The following is a 22716-nucleotide window of genomic DNA, read 5'->3' as shown; positions in this document are numbered from 1 at the left end:
CTGGTGCCACAACACTGCAACCCCTCACAGACACTCTAGTTGGAACGCAGGAACGAGCCCTGCTGCAAAGTATTGCATCAAAAATTGTAATTACACGCCCCTGTTAGACAGGGGCAGAAAAATTGGGCCTTAGGCACTGGTGCTGGTGCCACAACACTGCAACCCCTCACAGACACTCTAGTTGGAACGCAGGAACGAGCCCTACTGCAAAGTATTGCATCAAAAATTGTAATTACACGCCCCTGTTAGACAGGGGCAGAAAAATTGGGCCTTAGGCACTGGTGCTGGTGCCACAACACTGCAACCCCTCACAGACACTCTAGTTGGAACGCAGGAACGAGCCCTGCTGCAAAGTATTGCATCAAAAATTGTAATTACACGCCCCTGTTAGACAGGGGCAGAAAAATTGGGCCCTAGGCACTGGTGCTGGTGCCACAACACTGCAACCCCTCACAGACACTCTAGTTGGAATGCAGGAACGAGCCCTGCTGCAAAGTATTACATCAAAAATTGTAATTACACGCCCCTGTTAAACAGGGGCTGAAAAATTGTGCCTTAGGCACTGGTGGTGGCGCCCAGAACCAAAAATGTTCTTACAAGCTATCAGCGTGATGATTGAGGAGGAAGAGGATAATTACTCAGGGATAGTCACTCAGCATCAGCATAGGCAGTCTTTGAAGGGATCTGAGATTTCAAAAAAAATTATTCGGTTACATCAGCATCAGGTGCTTGGTAGCTGGTGGTGATCCAAGACTCATTCATTTTTATGAAGGTCAGCCGATCGACCGAGTCGGTGGACAGACGCACCCTGTGATCGGTTACCACGCCTCCAGCAGCACTGAATGTGCGTTCCGAAAGAACGCTGGATGCAGGACAGGCCAGTAGCTCAATTGCATACTGTGCAAGCTCTGGCCAGTGATCCATCCTCAAGACCCAGTAACCCAGAGGATTTTCGGTGGGAAAGGTGTCCAAGTCTGATCTTGCCCCTAGGTATTCCTGCACCATGTAAAACAGACGCTGGCGATGGTTGCTGGAACCGATCATACCTTGGGGCTGCGGACCAAAAAATTGTCTGAACGCATCGGTCAGACGGCCACCTTCTCCACCGCTCCTTCTTTGACTGACCGAAGCCTCAGCAACACGTTGTCCAGAAACAGGAGTTTGTAACCTCCCAGTCTCTGGGAACGCGTTGCACAGACCTTTCTGCAAGGCCTCCCGAAGATGTTTCATCCTCTGCTCCCTCTGCGATGGCAAGATAAGGTCCGCAACCTTACCCTTGTAACGTGGATCAAGGAGGGTTGCCAGCCAGTATTGGTCCTTCTCCTTGATACCACGAATACGAGGATCCTTACGCAGGCTTTGCAGGATCAGGGAGGCCATGCAGCGTAGGTTTGCTGAGGCATTCGGTCCGGAGTCCTCTGGGTCACTAAGAACGACATGGTCCGCAGCCACCTCCTCCCAGCCACGTACAAGTCCATGTGTTTCTTGGGACTGATCCCTTAAAGACTGCTGCTGATGCTGAGTGCCAGGCTCCACCTCCATACTGACACAATCTTCCTCCTCCTCCTCTTCCTCCTCGTCCTCTTCCTGTGTGATCGGCGGGCACGCAGGAACACTGTCTGGATAAAGGGGGCCTTGAGAGCTAAGGAAGTCCTCCTCTTCCTGCCTCTGTTCTGCCTCAAGTGCCCTGTCCATTATTCCACGCAGCGTGTGCTCCAACAGGTGGACAAGGGGGACAGTGTCACTGATGCATGCACTGTCACTGCTCACCATCCTCGTGGCCTCCTCGAATGGTGACAGGACAGTGCATGCATCCCTGATCATGGCCCACTGGCGTGGGGAAAAAAAACCAAGCTCCCCTGACCCTGTCCTGGTGCCATAGTCGCACAGGTACTCATTGATGGCCCTCTGCTGCGTGTGCAGCCGCTGCAGCATGGCCAACGTTGAGTTCCACCTGGTGGGCATGTCACAGATTAGGCGGTTCTTGGGCAGGTTAAACTCCTTTTGGAGGTCCGTCAGCCGAGCACTGGCATTATATGACCGGCGGAAATGCACACAGACTTTCCTGGCCTGCCTCAGGACATCCTGTAAGCCCGGGTACCTGCCCAAGAACCGCTGCACCACCAAGTTAAGGACGTGAGCCAAACAGGGCACATGGGTCATTTGTCCCTGTCGGAGGGCAGAGAGGAGGTTGGTGCCATTGTCGCAAACCACCATTCCTGCCTTAAGTTGGCGTGGCGTCAACCACCTCTGAACCTGCCCCTGCAGAGCTGACAGAACCTCTGCCCCAGTGTGGCTCCTGTCCCCCAAGCACACCAGCTCAAGCACCGCATGGCATCTTTTGGCCTGCGTACTTGCGTAGCCCCTTGAACGCCTACGGAGCACCGCTGGTTCCGAGGAAGAGGCCATGGAGGAAGAAGAAGAGGAGGGGGTGGAGGAGAGAGGTGTGTCACAATCAGCATTTTGGAGGCGTGGTGGCGGAACAACCTCCAACACTACTGCACCTTGTCCTGCATCCTTCCCAGCTGCCAGCAGAGTCACCCAATGCGCCGTGAAACTTAGGTAACGTCCCTGTCCATGCCTGCTGGACCATGAGTCAGCGGTAATATGCACCTTACCGCTGACCGCCCTGTCCAGCGAGGCATGGACATTGCCTTCCACATGCCGGTAGAGAGCCGGAATCGCCTTCCGTGAGAAAAAGTGGCGTTTGGGTACCTGCCACTGAGGAACCGCACATTCCACAAACTCACGGAAGGGGGCAGAGTCTACCAACTGAAAAGGCAGCAGTTGAAGTGCTAGCAATTTTGCCAAGCTAGCATTCAACCGCTGGGCATGTGGATGGCTGGGAGCAAACTTCTTTCGGCGGTGCAGCAGCTGGGGCAGGGAAATTTGCCTGGTACAATCTGACGTCGGTGTACCAAAAGCAGATTGCCCACAAGTACTTGGCTGTGACACACCTAATTCTACACCTTCATTCCTCTCACTGTAGGTCTCAGAGAGGACTGAAGGTCTAGTGGGGTTGGAAATCTCAGCTGATGAGGAGCAAGGAGAGATCCTCTTTGTTCTTTGGTGTGGGTCTTTTAGATACGCTTGCCAACGAACTGCATGGCAGGTCAACATATGTCTGGTCAAGCATGTGGTACCCAAGCGGGAGATATTTTGGCCACGCGAGATACGCTTGAGACATATGTTGCAAATAGCAGCGGTGCGATCTGATGCACTCGTCTCAAAAAAGGCCCACACCAAAGAACTTTTTGAATAACGCGCAGAGACTGCAGCGCCCTGCACATGTGGAGCTTTGGGGTGTGATGCAGTCAATGTGCTGCCCTTAGGCTGGCCCCTGGAGGGCATCCTGCCTCGTTGGTGATGTGCTGCCGCCTCCTCCTCCTCCTCCTCCTCCTCCTCCTCCTCCTCCTCCTCCTCCTCTCTCCTATCAGGCACCCACGTTGAGTCAGTGACCTCATCATCCCCTCCCTCCTCATCACTGGAGCAAACCTGGCAGTATGCTGCAGCAGGGGGAGCATGACTGCCAGATTGCTGTCCTTCTTGGGCACCCCCTCTGTCCGCGCTCATGTTACTGCCTTCATCGAGCTCAGTATCGTCATCAGAGCCTTCCAAACGCTGGGCATCCTCCTGGAGCATGTACCCAACACTGTGGTCAAACAGTTCGAGGGAATCCTCATGAGGACATGGTGGAGCTAGGGAAGGAGTCACTGATGACATTGAGCTGAGGGAAGAGGCCGCTGCTTTGCCAGACAAAGCACCCTGGGCATGGGTGAGAGAGGATGAGGAGGATGAGGACGGCTTGGTCATCCACTCGACCAAGTCTTCCGCATGTTGCGGCTCAACATGGCCAGCTGCCGAAAAAAAGGCCAAGCGTGTCCCATGGCCACGTGCTGATGAGGATGCACCGTCTCCACGACCAGCACTAGACACAGAGCCTGCTTGCCCTCTCTTATTGGCTTGTGACTGTCTGCCTCTCCTTCTTGGCCTTCCAGACATACTAATGGCCTGTAGCTGCACTAAGCTGGGATAGAACACCTGTAATTTTCTTCAAGTAGCTTTATATACTGTAACCAGACAAGCCTGCCTGTCAGTAGGAAGATAACAGGAACGGATCTAGCTGAACACTGTGAGCAGGACGCACTGTACTAAATGTAAATAGTCTAGCTGCCTGACCGTGGTACTAATAGGATCAAATAGAACACCTGTAATTTTCTTCAGGTAGCTTTATATACTGTAACCAGACAAGCCTGCCTGTCAGTAGGAAGATAACAGGAACGGATCTAGCTGTACACTGTGAGCAGGACGCACTGTACTAAATGTAAATAGTCTAGCTGCCTGACCGTGGTACTAATAGGATCAAATAGAACACCTGTAATTTTCTTCAGGTAGCTTTATATACTGTAACCAGACAAGCCTGCCTGTCAGTAGGAAGATAACAGGAACGGATCTAGCTGAACACTGTGAGCAGGACACACTGTACTAAATGTAAATAGTCTAGCTGCCTGACCGTGGTACTAATAGGATCAAATAGAACACCTGTAATTTTCTTCAGGTAGCTTTATATACTGTAACCAGACAAGCCTGCCGGTCAGTAGGAATTTAACAGGAACGGATCTAGCTGAACACTGTGAGCAGGACACACTGTACTAAATGTAAATAGTCTAGCTGCCTGACCGTGGTACTAATAGGATCAAATAGAACACCTGTAATTTTCTTCAGGTAGCTTTATATACTGTAACCAGACAAGCCTGCCGGTCAGTAGGAATTTAACAGGAACGGATCTAGCTGAACACTGTGAGCAGGACGCACTGCACTAAATGTAAATAGCAGGAACGGATCTAGCTGAACACTGTGAGCAGGACGCACTGCACTAAATGTAAATAGTCTAGAAGATAACAGGAACGGATCTAGCTGAACACTGTGAGCAGGACGCACTGCATTAAATGTAAATAGTCTAGATAGAAGATAACAGGAACGGATCTAGCTAAACTGAATACAGTGTATATATATATATGCAACACCTGGGATGCATATATATACACAATACACTGTAAGTGCAGCTAACTGACTGACTGTTCTGCCTAATCTATCTAACTCAAATCAAATGACACTGTCTCTCTCTCTCTCTATCTCTCAGCACACCGGAACACACACTACACAGGGCCGCCGTGCAGGCGGCCTTATATAGTGTGGGGTGTGTACTAAATGCCCTGAGCCGTAATTGGCCAAAGCCACCCTGGCTTTGGCCAATTACAGCTCTCTCTACTGACAGCGCTGTGATTGGCCAAGCATGCGGGTCATAGTGCATGCTTGGCCAATCATCAGCCAGCAATGCACTGCGATGCCGCAGTGAATTATGGGCCGTGACGCGCCACACGAATTTAGCGCGAACGGCCCATAACGTTCGCAATTCGGCGAACGATCGAACAGCCGATGTTCGAGTCGAACATGGGTTCGACTCGAACACGAAGCTCATCCCTAATTGTGAATTGGAAGGAAAATGATAAATGGTTTTCAATTTTTTTTACAAATAAATATGTGAAAAGTGTGGGGGGTACATTTGTATGGCGCCCCCCTGAGTCAATACTTTGTAGAACCGCCTTTCTCTGCAATTACAGCTGTGAGTCTTTTTGGGGATGTCTCTACCAGCTTTGCACATCTAGAGAGGGACATTTTTGCCCATTAATCTTTGTAAAATAGCTCAAGCTCTGTCAGATTGGATGGAGAGCGTCTGTGAACAGCAATTTTCAAGTCTTGCCACAGATACTCAATTGGATTTAGGTCTGGACTGTGACTGGGCCATTCTAACACATGACTATGCTTTGATCTAAACCATTCCATTATAGCTCTGGCTGTATGTTTAGGGTCGTTGTCCTGCTGGAAAGTGAACCTCCGCCGCAGTCTCAAGTCTTTTACAGACTCTAATGCCGTGTACACATGGTCGGACTTTCCAACGGGAAATGTTCCATGTGTGTATGGTCCATGGAACATTTGCTGTCGGAATTTCCGCCCACAAATGTTTGAGAGCAGGTTCTCAAATTTTCCGCCAACTGCACTTTGTTGTCGGAAATTCCGATTGTGTGTACACAAGTCCGTCGCACAAAAGTTCACGCATGCTCGGAATCACGCAGAAGAGCCGCACTGGCTATTGAACTTTCTTTTTCTCTGCTCGTCGTACGTCTTGTACGTCACCGCGTTCCCACGTTCGTAACTGTTGGCCAACATGTGTGTGACCGTGTGTATGCAAGACAAGTTTCAGCCAACAACCTTCGGAAAAAAATCCACGGTTTTGTTGGCGGAAAGTCCGATCGTGTGTGCAACATGATGCTGCCACCACCATGTTTCACGGTGGGGATGGTGTGTTCAGGGTGATGTGCAGTGTTAGTTTTCCCCCACACATAGAGTTTTGCTTTTAGGCCAAATCAAATTTTGGTCTCATCTGACCAGAGCACCTTCTTCCACATGTTTGTTGTGTCCTCCACATGGCTTCTCACAAACTGCAAACAGGACTTCTTATGGCTTTCTTTCAACAATATCTTTCTTCTTGTCACTCTTCCATAAAGGGCAGATTTGTGGAGAACACGACTAATAGTTGTCCTGTGGACAGATTCTCCCACCTGAGCTGTGGATCTCTGCAGCTCCTCCAGAGTTACCATGGACCTCTTGGCTCTTCTCTGATGAATGCTCTCCTTGGCCTGTCAGTTTAGGTGGACGGCCATGTCTTGGTAGGTTTGCAGTTGTGCCATACTCTTTCCATGGATGATGGATTAAACAGAGGTCCCTGAGATTTTCAAAGCTTGGGATATTTTTTTATAGCATAACCCTGCTTTATACTTCTCCACAACTTTATCTCTGACCTGTCTGGTGTGTTCCTTGGCCTTCATGATGCTGCTTGGTCACTAAGGTTCTCTAACAAACAGGGCTTCACAGAAAAGCTTTATTTATACTGAGATTAAATTTCACACAGTTATAATTTAATCTCAGTTAATTAGGTGACTTCTGAAGGTGATTGATTCCACTAGATTTTAGTTAGGGGGTATCAGAGTAAAGGGGGCTGAATACAAATGCCCCCCCCCCCCTCCACACTTTTCACATATTTATTTGTAAAAAAAGTTTAAAAACCATTTATCATTTTCCTTCCACTTCACAATTATGAGCCACTTTGTGTTGGTCTATCACATAAAATCCCCATAAAGTACATTTACGATTTTGGTTGTAACATGACAAAATGTGGAAAATGTCAAGGGGTGTGAATAATTTTTCAAGGCACTGTATGTAATTATGGATATTTGTGTGCATACTTGTAATTATGTTTAAAAAAAATTATAATTTTTTTTTGCTAAATTATTTTTATCTAATTTTTACATAAAGCATACATAAAGCAAATACATATAACAATCGAGGGATAGTCTGGTACAGACTAAATGAAAAAAAAAAAAAAGTGTGTGTGTAAAATATGTCTAATGTTTAAATTAATGTTTAATTTTGTACATTTTATATCTTTGGTTGCGCCTCGCAAAGTCCATTGGGCATTCTTTACTTTGCAAGAATCCGCAGAAACGGATATTAACTAACAATGTCCGTCAATATCCGATCAGTTAAGATCCATTTTGAAGAAATAATTCAAAGTTCATACTTTGATAAATAAAAAAAAACAAAGTGAAAAAACCTTTATTTTAAAAGGGTTATGCAGAATAATAAAACTAAAACTGATTGGAACATATCATGTGCTTTTCAGTCTTTTTATGCTATCAAAACACAATGAATAAAACCAAATGAATTAATTAATACATTTAAATTGGCACTGCATTATTTATATATATTGGTACTGCCATGGAACTTCTCCTGATGGAGATAGAAAGTAGTCGGCAAATTGTTTCACGCGCGGCAATGTAGGATGGGAGGAGCAATGCTTTCTGGGTAATTTCCTTAAAGGCACAGACACTGCTGTAAACGGATGAAAACGGATACAAAAACGGATGAAAAAACGGATGTAAACACATACATTAATGGATGAAAACGGATATTAACGGAACGGAAGACGGATGAAGCAACGCATAAGAACTGATACGTTTTAAATGTGGCTAAACTGATGGCGCCCATGTGAAAGGGGCCTTTAGTAAAAAACTCTGCAAAGTAGGAATACAATTACTTTTACGAGTACAAGTACTGATACTCTTTTTACTCTTTTTTTTTTTTTTTTAGTACTCGCCAATAACAATTACCGATACCTACCGCAACTGTTTTGTTTGCACTTCAGCTGTCGACAACGGTACAAAGCATTAAAAAGTTATTTACAAATTAAATACAATTTCTTTTTTTTTAATTTTGGGCTTTTTTTCAATGGAAAACATGTGAATATATGTTAAAGGTGTAAAAATATTAACAAACAATGCAAACAAAAAAAAGTTTTAATTATTTATAGTTTATAAAATAGTGAACAAGTGAAAAAAAAAAAATTTGCAGGAAAATAATAATTAAATGGAGGAAAATAAGGAGTTAATTAAGGCTGATTAGAGTAAATTAAAGTGGTTGTAAAGGCAGGAGCTTTTTTTTTATCTTAATGCATTCTATGCATTAAGATAAAAAATCTTCTGTGTGCAGCAGCCCCCTCAGCCCCCCAATGCTACCAATCAAGAGTAGTCAAACAGGTTTCCAGGTCACAACAAGTTCAGACAGATCACACACTAGCACAGGAACGAGGGGGGACAGAAGATAATCCAGCAATTTAGTAGTGTCTGGGCTTATATGGGGAAGTTTGAGGTCACTTCCTGTGCGCCTCCTGGGCATTTTTCCGCCTTTTTCCATCAGGTTGAAGTCACTTCCTGTGCGCCTCCTGGGCATTTTTCCGCCTTTTTCCATCAGGTTGAAGTCACTTCCTGTGCACCTCCTTGGCATTTTCTCGCCTTTTTCCATCTGGTTGAGGTCACTTCCTGTGCGCCTCCTGGGCATTTTCCCGCCTTTTTCCATCAGATTGTGGTCACTTCCTGTGCGCCTCCTGGGCATTTTTCCTGCCTTTTTCCATCAGGTTGAGGTCACTTCCTGTGCACCTCCTGGGCATTTTCCCACCTTTTTCCATCAGGTTGAGGTCACTTCCTGTGCATCTCCTGGGCATTTTCCCACCTTTTTCCATCAGGTTGAGGTCACTTCCTGTGCGCCTCCTGGGCATTTTCCCGCCTTTTTCCATCAGGTTGAGGTCACTTCCTGTGCGCCTCTGGGTCATTTTCCCGCCTTTTTCCATCAGGTTGAGGTCACTTCCTGTGCGCCTCCTGGGCATTTTCCCGCCTTTTTCCATCAGGTTGAGGTCACTTCCTGTGCGCCTCTCGGGCATTTTCCCACCTTTTTCCATCAGGTTGAGGTCACTTCCTGTGCGCCTCTCGGGCATTTTCCCACCTTTTTCCATCAGGTTGAGGTCACTTCCTGTGCGCCTCTTGGGCATTTTCCCGCCTTTTTCCATCAGGTTGAGGTCACTTCCTGTGCGCCTCCTGGGCATTTTCCCGCCTTTTTCCATCAGGTTGAGGTTACTTCCTGTGCACCTCCTGGGCATTTTCCCGCCTTTTTCCATCAGATTGAGGTCACTTCCTGTGTGCTTCCTGGGCATTTTTCCTGCCTTTTTCCATCAGGTTGAGGTCACTTCCTGTGCACCTCCTGGGCATTTTCCCGCCTTTTTCCATCAGGTTGAGGTCACTTCCCGTGCGCCTCCTGGGCATTTTCCTGCCTTTTTCCATCAGGTCTTCTGCACAAGTGCGGGTTGGCGCACTGAGGCACCTTTGGTGCAGGCTCAGTTGGCACAGATTTCCTCTTGCGGCAGCGCGCCATTGGTGCATGCGTAGTAAGCCCTGGACTCTTACAGCAGGGCATCCAGTTCAATCTGTGTGGGTGTGTATGTGTGTGTTTATGCCACTATCATTTCCAATTACCCTGTATATTGCGTTTGCTGGGATGCCCATCTAAGAGTTTTTTTTTTTTAAATTATCGACACTTCCTGCTGACACCACCAACTGTGGAAGGGAGTTCCACATCCTTACTGCTCTAACAGTAAAGAACCCTGCTTGGGAGTTTAAGGTTTAACTACTTCTCTTCCAACTTTTTGGAGTTTTCTCCCTATGCTAGCATTGCCGTTTAGATATTTGTATTTGATCATATTTTTCTTAGTATTTATCTGTAATAAAAAGTGTAAATGTAAGAATATTTATAGATGTATCTATTATCGCTTTCGCAAATAATTTTCATACGAGACCAACTATTTTTTTTTATTACCGGCAGCATTTACTGTGCTGGGATCTGTATTTCAGCTCCTCTATTGATGTTACTATTGAAAGGATATAAAAGTCCCTGTAGGATTAAAGTTGGTGATACAAAGCGGAGGGAAAGAACATATAGCAGCAGAATAGATGAGCCTAGAATGAAAAAATAATTGATGTAACATTCAGTCAAATGACTACAAGAAAAAAGATTCAGTTACTTCATAGTTAGGAAAGTTGGAAAATTGAGTTATCCAATTGTTATATTGCTAATAAAAATGTTGATCGAGATTAAAGTGATTGTAAAATTATATCTATACTCACCAGCCACAGCTTGCTAGTCCCGGGTTGGACCCCCTTTGGCCTTCATTCTTGGTGGCATAGATACAACAAGGAAACGTTGGAAACGCTCCTCAGAGATTTTGCTCCATAGTGACATGATAGCATCACGCAGTTGCTGCAGATTTGTCGGCTGCACATCCATGATGCTGATCTCCCCTTCCACCACATTCCAGAGGTGCTCTATTGGATGAGATGTGGTGAGTGTGGAGGCCATTGGAGTACAGGGACCTCATTGTCCAGTGGTGAGATGATTGGAGCTTTGCGACATGGTGCATTATCCTGCTGGAAGGAGCCATCAGAAGATGGGGACACTCAGGGGGCGGCTGGTCCATTAAGGGTGCACAGGTGCCGCCCCCTCTCTCCAGCCACCCCCTCTATATAGATGGATAGATTCATGAATCTATCCATGGCCACCGCCGCCACTCCCTATTCAGGTGTCCGGCCCCTTTTAGGAAGCTGCGATCAGAGGCCACCCAGATGTGTTAGAAAAGCAAACTAATATTTGCTTTTCTAACACTGAACCGCCTCTCCGCCAATCAGGTAGCGCGGGTCTGATACCCGTCACCTGATTGGCTGAAAGGACAGGCGCTGCTATTGGACGCCTATCAGGAAGCATGAAGAGACACACGGAGGACACAGCTCGCCGCTGCCTGACCCGCCACCAAGATGGGGTAAGTGCCGGTCAGACAGCGGGCGGGGGTCACAGTGGCTGCATTCGATGGGGCGCAATGGCAGCATTTGATGGGCACAGTGGCTGCAATTGATGGGCACAGTGGCTGCATTTGATGGCATATTGTCTGTATCTGATGGGCACAGTGGCTGCATTTGATTGGCACAGTGGCTGCATTTGATTGGCACAGTGGCGGAATTTGATTGGCACAGTGGCTGCATTTGATTGGCACAGTGGCGGAATTTGATTGGCACAGTGGCGGAATTTGATTGGCACAGTGGCTGCATTTGATTTGCACAGTGGCCGCATTTGATGGACCCAGTTACGGCATTTGATGGGGTACAGTGGCCACATTTGATGGCATAGTGGCTGCAATTGATGGGCACAGTGGTTGCATTTGATGGCACATTGTCTGTATCTGATGGGCACAGTGGCTGCATTTGATTGGCACAGTGGCTGCATTTGATTGGCACAGTGGCGGAATTTGATTGGCACAGTGGCTGCATTTGATTGGCACAGTGGCGGAATTTGATTGGCACAGTGGCGGCATTTGATGGACACAGTTACGGCATTTAATGGCACAGTGTCTGTATCTGATGGGCACAGTGACCGCATTCGATGGCACAGTGGCTGCAATTGATGGGCACAGTGGTTTCATTCAATGGGCACAGTGACTGCAATTTATGGCACAGTGGCTGCATTTGATGGGTTTTTTCAGTATTTTTCAGAATTTTTCAGTTTGTTTGCTCCCCCCCCAAAAATTTTGAGCACCAGCCGCCACTGGGTACACTGTAGTCATAAAGGGATTGACATGGTCAGCAACAATACTCAGGTAGGCCGTGGTGTTAAAACCATGCTCAATTGGTACTAAGGGACCCAAAGTGTGCCAAGAAAATATCCCCCACACCATTACACCCCCACCACCAGCCTGAACCGGTGATACAAGGCAGGATGGATCCATGCTTTCATGTTGTTTACACCAAATTCTGACCCCACCATCTGAATGTCTCAGCTGAAATCCAGACTCATCAGACCAGGCAACGTTTTTCCAATAAAAGCAAAATGATACCCCAGCTCCACTGCCAATATGATGATCTATGAACCGTGATCCGGTGCTCTAGCCGGGATGTTCAGGCCTCAAAATGCAGTACTTGAATCAGAAAAGGGCTGTTGACTCGGACGCTCTTGAATAAATGTCCTTTATTGGGTTACATGGGTAGACGGGTACAGGCTGCACTGACGCGTTTCAGATAAGAAGCCTTCATCAAAGCATACATGTTTGATTTAAAAACTGATATTTATAACAGAGTAAGCACTCCAAATGGGGCGGGTGCATCCTAATCAGAAGCAATCAAAACAATTAAAAACACAAGGAGAAAAGGAAGAGAGGCATATGAGGGACATATCATGAACAAATAAAGCATATTCAAAATGGTGCGATAAATGTATCAAACAATGCGACTATGTTAAAAAATGCGATTCTTTTAAAAAAGATTTATGTCCATCCTATCATTCAAACCATATGGTTTTCTAGTATTGAGGGTATGGATCCACCATACTTCACGATTGAGCAAAACACGATGGGTGCCGCCTCCTCTTGAGGTTTCTTTAACCTGTTCAGCACCAAGAAAGGAAAAAGTGTCAAGACTACCATGATGGAATTCCTGGAAATGTTTTGACACATTTGAGACATTTTTAGCATTAATATTTGTAGTGTCATTCACATGTTTTGAGATTCTAACTCTCAACGGGCGTATAGCGCACCCAACGTATTGTAGACTGCAGGCACTACACTGAATAACATAGACCACTGATTTAGAATTGCAGTTTATGTACTGTTTGATGGTATATGTTTTCTTGGTAGAAAAAGAAAAAACTGAGGTGTTTTTTTTTATGTCTATGACACTGCCTACAGGTGTTGTGGCCACACATGTAGGGCCACGTGTGGAAAGCCACGTGTGGAAAGCCAGGTCTGTGATTTGTTTGACTTCTGAGAGCAAAACAAGCTGGGTGACAACGTACTTCCCAGACTGGGGGCCCTTCTACTGGAAAATTGGCAACCGCCCTGGATAACAGAGTACAGATCCTTGTCAGCATACAAAATGGGGAGATGTGCTTTCAGAATCGCAATGATTTTGTTGTATTCTAAAGAAAATGTAGTGACAAAATTCACTTTATTTCTGTTGTAATCCCTACACTGTTTGTGGTTATTTGTGGCACTATTCTGAATCATCTCCACCCGATCTCTATGAAATGCTATATTTTTACTTCTAGCTATTGTTCGTGTGTTGTAGCCCCTTTCTTTGAGTCGCTTTTGAATCGCTGTGGGTGGGGGGGCTGGAAGGGAGCTGAACCTGGAAGGCCCACCCCCCTAGTATTTCGAAATGTGGCCAGCTTGAGTAAGGGCAGATGATTTACTTCCTGGAATCCATCTGCCTGTAGCCCATGCAGATGGCAGGAGAGTGTGTTTAGCTGAGAAAGCCCCTCCTCCCATGAAGACTGGGAGGACTCATCGGTGAAGTCACACCTAGGGGTCCAACACAGAGAGAAAGCTGAGAAAGCCCCTCCTCTCATGAAGACTGGGAGGACTCATCGGTGAAGTCACACCTAGGGGTCCAACACAGAGAGAACACTGAGAAAGCCCCTCCTCTCATGAAGACAGGGAGGGCTCATCGGTGAAGTCACACCTAGGGGTCCAACACAGAGAGAACGCTGAGAAAGCCCCTCCTCTCATGAAGACTGGGAGGACTCATCGGTGAAGTCACACCTAGAAGTCCAACACAGAGAGAACGCTGAGAAAGCCCCTCCTCTCATGAAGACTGGGATGACTCATCGGTGAAGTCACACCTAGGGGTCCAACACAGAGAGAATGCTGAGAAAGCCCCTCCTCCCATGAAGACTGGGAGGACTCATTGGTGAAGTCACACCTAGGGGTCCAACACAGAGAGAACGCTGAGAAAGCCCCTCCTCCCATGAAGACTCCTGAGATGTATGTCATCATTTTGGCCTAGGCCCGAAACCAGGAAGACACCAAAGAAATATAAAAAAAAGTTTAAAACTAGTAAACATAATATGCCTTCCTATCTATATACCAATGCTAGCAGCATAAGGATTAGAATTAGTTCATGTTAAATTAGAAAGTTTAGTTCTGCTTTAATCTATAGCTGGTTCCTCTATTTTCCTCCACTTCTGTTTAGTTCTTTGTGATGAATACGCTTATAAATCCATTTGGCCATGGGTAGGATGAAGACAGGTGGGTTCTCAGTCACACATCGATGGGTTTCTCTTCATAAGTCTAGTCTGAGATTGCCGATGACGGGAGTGTTGGACCCCTAGGTGTGACTTCACCCATGAGTCCTCCCGGAGTGACAATCTAGCAGCTCTTATTTCCAGGAGGATGAACTGATGAGAAGACACCTTCCAAGCTGTGAGCTGTCCTCAGTTGCCCTAAATCTGAGATCCAACAGTAAAATCCACACATTCTGCTCTTGGCCCCCCCCCATGAGTGGACTGAAGAACCGATATGTGACAGCTTTCTCCCAGATGAATTTAACATCATTCGCTTCTTCTAGTCCGATGGTGGCCGGTGAACTGGAAATGACTTCTGCTAATTTCCAACACGACATAAAAGCCATTCATGATTCATGTTATATTTAAAAATAGAGATTCTAATTCTCCCATTTTGGGATAAAATATTATACTTGTTGGGTAAATTGGTGAGTGATAAAACCCCAAATGAACCTCAGATTACAGTTCAGACAAACTAAAAGGAACTTAGTTGGGAAGTTTATCACAGCGGCTCGTCCTGTGATAGCCAGGCGGTGGCTCCATCGATGGCTGAATGGGCTTGTGAGATGGACAAGATTGAGCTCATGGAACATATGCTGGCTTGGGATGAGGATAAATCTGATGCCGCGTACACAAGGGCGGACTTTGACGGACTTTCCGACGGGCTTTCCGACTGACTTTTGAATGATCGGACTTGCCTACACATGATCAACCAAAGTCCGACAGATTCGTACGTGATGATGTACGACCGGACTAAAAATAAGGAAGTTCATAGCCAATAGCTGCCCTAGCGCCGGTTTTTGTCCGTCGGACTAGCATACAGACGAGCAGATTTTTCGACCTGACTCAAGTCCGTCGGAAAGATTTGAAACATGTTTTATTTCTAGGTCCGTCGGACTTTTGGGGAAAAAAGAGCCCACACACGATCGAATTGTCCGCCGGAGTCCTGTCCGCCGGACCTAGTCCGTCGAAAAGTCCGCTCGTGTGTACACGGAATGACTCACACAATCTTATGTGGACACTGGACAGTATGGTCTCATTTCAGATATTTTTCTGATTTTGACTCCTTTATCTCCACTAACGTCTGAGGTCCCGAGCGTGTCCAGGATCTTCCCATGGTATCCCCCCCACCCTTTTTTTTGTTTTTATCCTTTGTCTCTTTCTGCTTTGCTTCTTTTTTTCGATTCCTTCTTATTACAATTAATATCATATTTCCTGTATATTTCTTTTGAATGCTGGCATCATTGTGTTGCCTACTAGCCCAGGTATTGTTTGTCCCTAGTTGCACTTGATATTGCTGTTTGGTTTCCCTCTTATTACATACATTTTTTTAACCTACATCTGCTGTGTTATCATTGTAGTTCAGTGGCTTCTGATAACCTGTAGGCTTGGGCACTACACTTGATAGTGGTTCCTCGTACCCACTGTTTCAAGCAGGGGTCTCCAAACTTTCTAAACAAAGGGCCAGTTCACTGTCCTTCAGACTTTAGGGGGCCGGACCGGGGCCATTGGGAGTAGAAAACGTCCTGGTGTCCAGTGGGAGTAAACAATGCCATATCATTGGCATCAGTGGGAGGACTAGTGCCCCATCCTTGGTGTCAGTGGAAGGAATTGTGCCCCATCATTGGTGTCAATGGAATGACTTATGTTCCATCATTGGTGTCAATGGAAGGAATTGTGCCCTATCATTGGTGTCAATGGAAGGAATTGTGCCCTATCATTCGTGTCAATGGAAGGAATTGTGCCCTATCATTGGTGTCAATGAAAATAATTGTGCCCCATCTTTGGTGTCAATGGAAGGAATTGTGCCCCATCGTTGGTGTCAATAGAACAAATTGTCCCCCCACCATTGGGGCAAACAAGAGGCGAGAGGAGGCGAGCCGAGAGGAGCCGAGTACACAGGACATCCGACTCTGTCTATCTCGGCGGCGGTAATTTTAAAGGATCATGCTGCAAATGACACTGGGCAAGGCTGCAGATGGACACTGATAAGGCTGCATTGATGGGCATTTAAAAGTTTTTGCATTAAATTTCCCACCTAATCTTGGGGTGTGTGTTATACGCCAGCGCATTTTTTTTAGCAAAGGCCCTAGAGACTATAATGGTGGTCAATGCAATTTTTTGTCACATGTTTTTTGAGCAGGGGGGTGGGGGTGGTAAATTCCATTCCGGGATTAGTCCTGGAGAGGAGTCCTGGTGAATCCAGGAGCAGAGCCTTGTATCGGAACTTGGCTCCAGTCACTTGCAGGCAGGGACACGGCTAGTGTGGGCACCAGTGTCACCTACCCAGCAGCTTGTACAGGGTGTTTGGTGTCCCACACGGTGCAATCTCCACTCTGCAGTCTGCTGCACAGCACCTGGCATCTCTCCCCAGTCTCCACCCTCTGGCCACCTCTTACACTTTAGAGCGCACTGAACCCGCTCCCGCCTCCTAGACTCTGATATATTCCTGTACACAGAGAGCCCGGGAGGAAAGACATCGCAGAGCATACTCCGCGACAATCTGAGGCACAACTTTTTGAGATGGGAATGAGGGACACCTATCAGCAAAAGCATGCAGGCTTAGGACACGCCCCTTGCCATGCCCCCTTAAAGGAGAATTTTACAAAAAAACAAGATTGGTTAAACCCACAAGTGCTTTTTTTTTACCACTACTATTCCTTTATATTGAATTTTGAAATTTACAAACGCAGCAATTTAGAAATCGGATGAAAGGTTTAGCTCTGGAAAACACTTTTTGATAGATAAAAAGTGCATTTTATATACATCTATATAGATCAGACCAAAATGAGGGACAAATGAGGAGGAATGAGGGACAGAGGGACATTGCTCCAAATCAGGGACAGTCCTTCGAAATTAGGGACAGTTGGGAGCTATGTCTGAGGTCTGTGATTATTACACAATGTAGACGACACTTGCGAGAAGGGGTGGGGATAGGATATGGAGAGGGAACACAGAAGAGGGGTGAGGGAGACAAGCTGAAACTAAGTGATGAGGGGAGAATACGAGGATACTGTATGTCCTAGGGGGCGTTTTGGGAGAAGAGATGACTTGTGTTGAGGGGGTGGATATAAAATCTGACCCCCCCAGCACAAGTCCTCTTGTCCCCCTCCCAAAATCAGAGGTGCTGGCTTTTTCACAGGGAACAAATGGGCATTTAGGACCCTGGGCACCCTGCTAGAGATGCTGGGAAATCGCCCCAGGTGCCCACATTAGTGCCCCCCTGCTCACCAAGTTTAGTGGAGCCAAGTGGCAGACATTTTTTTGGACTCCAGGGCCAGTTCATACCTTAAATCACACAGGAACACAATGTGCGTGCCTGTGTGATTCACATGCGTTCCGGGTGCAGTGCAATTTCAGCCCATATCTTTGAATGGATTTGTGGGCTTTTGTTCCCACAAAAAGCAGGACAGTTGGGAAGTATTGATGATTGATTTATATTAGAAGGGGAGAGGATTTGTATTGGGGGGGGGGTTTGTACTGGGAAGGGGTGGGAGGATTTGTGACGGAACTGGGAAACTAACTTGTGCTGGCGTGGGGGATTGAGGGGGGGTGAAGAGGATTTTTTGCTGGAAGGGGATTTGGGGGGTTGTGTATTTGTGCTTGGATGAGGATTTGTGTTGGGAGGGGGTATTTAGGGGAGAGAATTTGTGCTAGATATGGGGAAAAGATTTAAGCCTCGTACACACGATCGGACTTTCCAACAGGAAATGTTCGATGATAGGCTGTTGGCAGTAAATCTGACAATTTGTACGCTCCATCGGACAATTGTTGTTGGATTTTCCTGTGGACAAATGTTGGATGGCAGGTTTTAAAATTTTCCCGCGGACAAATGTGCGTTGTCGGATATTCCGAGCGTGTGTACACAAGTCCGTCGGACAAAAGTCCAAAGTACAAACACGCATGCTCGGAAACAAGGAAACAAGCCGGAAGCGGTTGGTCTTGTAAATGTTCGTATTGGAGAATTAACATTCGTGACGCGGCAAATTATGAAATCTCCAAATGCAGCGCACAATTCTCTTCTTCTTTAATGGGATAAAAATGAAGCTGCTTTGCTGGTGATACTGATGGAGTTATTGCAAACAAATTTTCTAAGGCTTTTTTTTTCTAGTGATATCAAGAATAATATTATTATGCTTTTTTTTTTTTTTTTTATTTGGTCAAGTTACCACAACACCATTATCCCGTAGTTTTTAAGATCAAAGATACAACTATGTTTTACATTGTATTTTTTTAAATGTTCAGTAACTGCCGACTCCCAAACTGTAATTTGAAGTAAAACACATAGCCAAGTATTATTCACCACAATTTTTTCATTGTGCATTAAAAAAAGAAAACAAATAAAATTAGACATGCTATCTGCCAATAGAACATAACCAAAAAGTGCATTCTATGCATGCAAAAATATAGAAAATATAACAAATCAAATCATTATTTAACCCAAAAAATAATGTCAAAGCAATAACTCCAAGGCCAATAATAAATAACACGTTATCTCCTCCGATTCCGCAACGTGGCTGGTTGACGAACGGCCGTTTAGAAACTAACTGAAAAGTGCAAAATGAAAAGCGCTAAATAAAAAGCGTGAAATGAAAAACGCGAAAAGAAAAGCGTGAATCAACACTCACCAAACTTCTACTAACACAAAATTAGCAGAAGGAGCCCAAGGGTGGCGCTAAAGAGCTGAAAACAACGTAGTACGTCGTATTTGTTGGCCAATAATTGTGTGACCATGTGTATGCAAGACAAGTTTGGGCCAACACTCTCCGGACAAAATTCCACAGTTTTGTTGGCCAACAATCCGATCGTGTGTGTACGAGGCTTAAGACTGGGAGGAAGATCTGTGCTGGGGGGGGGGGGTGGGTGGGTGCTTGGGTGGGAGAGGATTTGTACTGGAATGGGGCGTTGTGCTGGGAGGGAGGATTTGGGGGGGTGGAAAAGGATTTATTCTGAGTGGGGTATTGGAGGGAAAAAAGAATTTGTGCAGGGAGGGGGAATTGAGAGGTGTGGGGATAAGTGCTAGGATGGGGAAGAAGGGGGGGATTGTGCTGGGACTGGGGATTTCTTCTTTTTTTTTGGGGGGGGGGGGTGAGTAGGGATTTTTGCTAAAAAAGGTGAAGTTGGGGGGGGGGGGGGGACGTGATTTTGTACTCTCCTTACCACTACATTCTGTGTTACACACTCCTGTCCCCTGCATTCTGTGCATTACACTCCTGTCTTCTGCATTCTGTGCATTACACTCCTGTCTCCTGCATTCTATACATTACACACTCCTGTCTCCTGCATTCTGTGCATTACACACTCCTGTCTCCTGTATTCTATACATTACACACTCCTGTCCCCTGCATTCTGTACATTACACACTCCTGTCTCCTGCATTCTGTATATTACACTCCTGTCCCCTGCATTCTGTACATTACACACTCCTGTCCCCTGCATTCTGTACATTACACACTCCTGTCTCCTGCATTCTGTATATTACACTCCTGTCTCCTGCATTCTGTACATTACACACTCCTGTCCCCTGCATTCTGTACATTACACACTCCTGTCCCCTGCATTCTGTACATTACACACTCCTGTCTCCTGCATTCTGTACATTACACACTCCTGTCTCCTGCATTCTGTACATTACACACTCCTGTCCCCTGCATTCTGTACATTACACACTGCTGTGTTCAATATGTTCATAGAGACCAGGCGGGCTTTATCCCGGGGAGACAGGGACCTGACCAGATAAGAAGAGCCATAGACATCATCTCCCTGCTCAACTCCCAATGGGATGGTGGTCTTCCTCAGGAAGGCTTTTTGCTGTCAATTGACCTCCAAAAGGCTTTTGACACAGTCACATGGCCTTACCTGTTTAATGTGCTGGAAAGATGGGGCTTTGGCCCCAATTTTCAGGAAATACTCCGCTCCCTGTACTCTAATCCAAGTGCACAGGTAAGTTTCCAGGGCAGATCCCCTTAACATGGAAAAAGTCACCAGGCAAGGTTGCCCGCTCTCTCCCCTCTTATTTGCTATTGCTATCGAGACCTTGGCCATTGGGATCCGAACCAACCCTGACATTAAAGGACCACGAGAACACAAATGTGCTTTGTTCACAGACAATCTCTTATTGTTTGTTACCTCCCCCCTTATCTCGACTCCCAACATTTTCGCTTTACTTAAAAAATATGGAAATGCCTCCGATCTTCAGGTTAATGTATCAAAATCCTTAGCATTAAACATCACAATACGCTCCTTGAAAGTTTACAAGACCACTTCCCACTTACCTGGTGCTCCTCCTATATCCCGTATTTAGGCGTCAATTTAACCTCCAAGATAGACTCAATATACTCCTCTAACTATTTAACTATCTAATTAACCTTTGTTTTTTTATATATTTTTGGGGGATATTTATTATAGCAAAAAGTAAAAAATATTGCTTTTTTTCAAAATTGTCGCTCTTTTTTTGTTTATAGCGCAGAGGTGATCAAATACCACCAAAAGAAAGCTCTATTTGTAAGAAAAAAAAAGGACGTCAATTTTGTTTGGGTGCAACGTTGCATGACAGCGCAATTGTCAGTTAAAGCGACGCAGTGCCATATCGAAAAATGTGCTCTGGTCAGGAAGGGGGCAAATCCTTCCAGGGGCTGAAGTGGTTAAGATGCTCAGACCGGCCCGTCTGGCACCAACAAACACGCCGCGTTCAAAGTCACTTAAATCCCCTTTCTCCCCCAACTTCCGCAAGTCGTCTTCATTGCGTCTAGATGCCTAAATGCATTGAGTTGCTGCCGTGTGATTGGCTGATTAGCAATTTGTGTTACCAAGCAATTGAACAGGTGTACCTAATAAAGTGGCCGGTGAGCCTATTTTCCACCTGGAACTGGTGGCGATAATTTGCTAATTACATACTTTCAGTGTTCTCTCTCAGCGGCGTGTAAAATTGTTTATTGCTTATTTTCTATGGCAAAAAAGGGAAACTTGCTCACAAAATAGCAATGCTGATAAATTCATTCAGATGCTCATTGGCCGCTAAGTTGGGCGCTCAGCAACGTTTAGATATGCCGGATTAACCGGGAGAAACATGCAACATTTCGTTACATAACCAGTTCACAAAATTATAGATCACAGTGGTTGGGAAAAGTTGTCATTATCATCTTGTACAGGCTGATTACACATCTAGAAAAACACAGAGATGTGATTTTAGCTTTGAGTTCCAGTCCGCTTGATGGCTGTAAGAAATAGATTAGTATCAACGTTCTTTTCATGACGCTTCCTGTGTGCGGCGCGGGGAACTTGACGTGGGTGTGTTTGGAAATGATGTTCCTTCATTAAAAGCAGGAATTCCCAGAGTACATGGAGGAGGACAGATGCACTACAGCTATGTCTGGATAAAAAAAGAAAAAACAAAATAGGCTATAACCCCAGCACTGAGACTTTGGGATTTCCTCAGGGGCGGCCTGTCCATTAAGGGCGTATGGGCACCGCCCCTCCCCCCTGTCCATCGCTGCCTCCCCTATCAATGCATCCGGACCCTTTCAGGATACCGGAGCATGGATTCCAACGTGGAAAGGCTGTTTTTTTGAAGCACCGAGGCTCTAATAGGCTTCAATATAGGGTGCGCTCCGAGCCCACCCAGGTGTGTTACAACAGCCAGGGCCGGTGCTACCACTAGGCAAACTAGGCAGCCGCCTAGGGTGCACTGCTGCCTAGGGTGCCCGGCCACTGGTGTTCCTACTCTCTTCTCTCTGCAGCAAGTAACTAAGTCTCAGGATCAGCAGGCAGCTGCCACTCCATTCGCACATAGAGTCAGAGGCGCAGTGGCGGCAGCGCACTATATCTGTGTCCCAGCTCCCGAATGAATGGAAGCAAGCAAACATTCATTGATGGGCGCTGGTATGCTGCATTTGATGGGCACTGGTGAGGCTGCATTTGATGGGTGCTGGTGAGGGTGCATTTGATGGGCGCTGGTGAGGCTGCATTTGATGGGCACTGATAGGCTGCATTTGATGGGCGCTGGTGAGACTGCATTTGATGGGCACTGGTGAGGCTGCATTTGATGGGTGCTGGTGAGGCTGCATTTGATGGGCGCTGGTGAGGCTGCATTTGACGGGCGCTGGTGAGGCTGCATTTAATGGGCACTGGTGAGGCTGCATTTGATGGGCACTGGTGAGGCTGCTT

The sequence above is a fragment of the Aquarana catesbeiana genome, linkage group LG08 (genome assembly GCF_042186555.1).
Source record: "Aquarana catesbeiana isolate 2022-GZ linkage group LG08, ASM4218655v1, whole genome shotgun sequence".
In the NCBI taxonomy this organism is placed as follows: Eukaryota; Metazoa; Chordata; class Amphibia; order Anura; family Ranidae; genus Aquarana; species Aquarana catesbeiana.
This window is presented reverse-complemented; position numbering follows the sequence as displayed.